Raw genomic sequence first — 813 nt, forward strand, 5'->3', positions numbered from 1 at the left:
TTGTTTTGCATTGCACGAGTTATGCATGTGAGTCAAAAGTTTGTATTTTATTTAATCTTTTTTATGTATGGAGGTGCGGGAGCACCTGCTAGCCCCTCCCTAGCGCCGCCCATGATTCCACAAGCTGTCGTTTTGGCTTCAATATAAGCTGTTCCCTTTCAGTCGGTCACTCTCGACGTCACGTCGGATGACCGACGAATTGGGATCTCGCTTAGAGAGACCAATCTACTTCGAGTGTAAACTAAACGAGCCAATGCACATTGGCATGCGATTATTGCATCCAGCTGCCGCTGATCACAGCGTGAGTATAAGTAGGCAGCAGATGCAGCGCATATTCAGCTTTTCGCTTCGCGATCACATCGTTCTGCTCCTGACTACTCTACTGCGAGAAGAAGACTGAAGCGCTCTTTGGGAGCTCTTCGTGTTGGCGGTACGGCACTTCACTACCCCCTGTTTGTGTTGCAGGCGGCCATCTCCCCTGTGCGCCTCAGCACGCTAAAAGAGCTATTTCCCTAAAAGAGCAATTACGGGTGCGTCTTTTTAAAGACGGCGTTGCGTGGCAAACTTGACGTTACGTCTTTGTAAAGACGATGTGGGTTTTGCTATAGACAACGGATCACCCGGGCGTTTCTGGATGCGGTCGTTACCTGGCACTGGGCTATGGTCACGATCGCTGCCTCACGTGCCTGGGCATCTAGCACGCTGAGGTGGCGTTTGTGGATGAGTCATCTTCTCATTGCAGGAAGATGATCATCTCGGAGTCGCGGGCCAAGCTCCGTTTCCTCAAGGGGCGGAGTTCCGTTGCCTCTGCCT

This window comes from Sinocyclocheilus rhinocerous, unplaced genomic scaffold (genome assembly GCF_001515625.1).
Source record: "Sinocyclocheilus rhinocerous isolate Xijiao unplaced genomic scaffold, SAMN03320098_v1.1 scaffold21, whole genome shotgun sequence".
NCBI classification, from domain to species: domain Eukaryota; kingdom Metazoa; phylum Chordata; class Actinopteri; order Cypriniformes; family Cyprinidae; genus Sinocyclocheilus; species Sinocyclocheilus rhinocerous.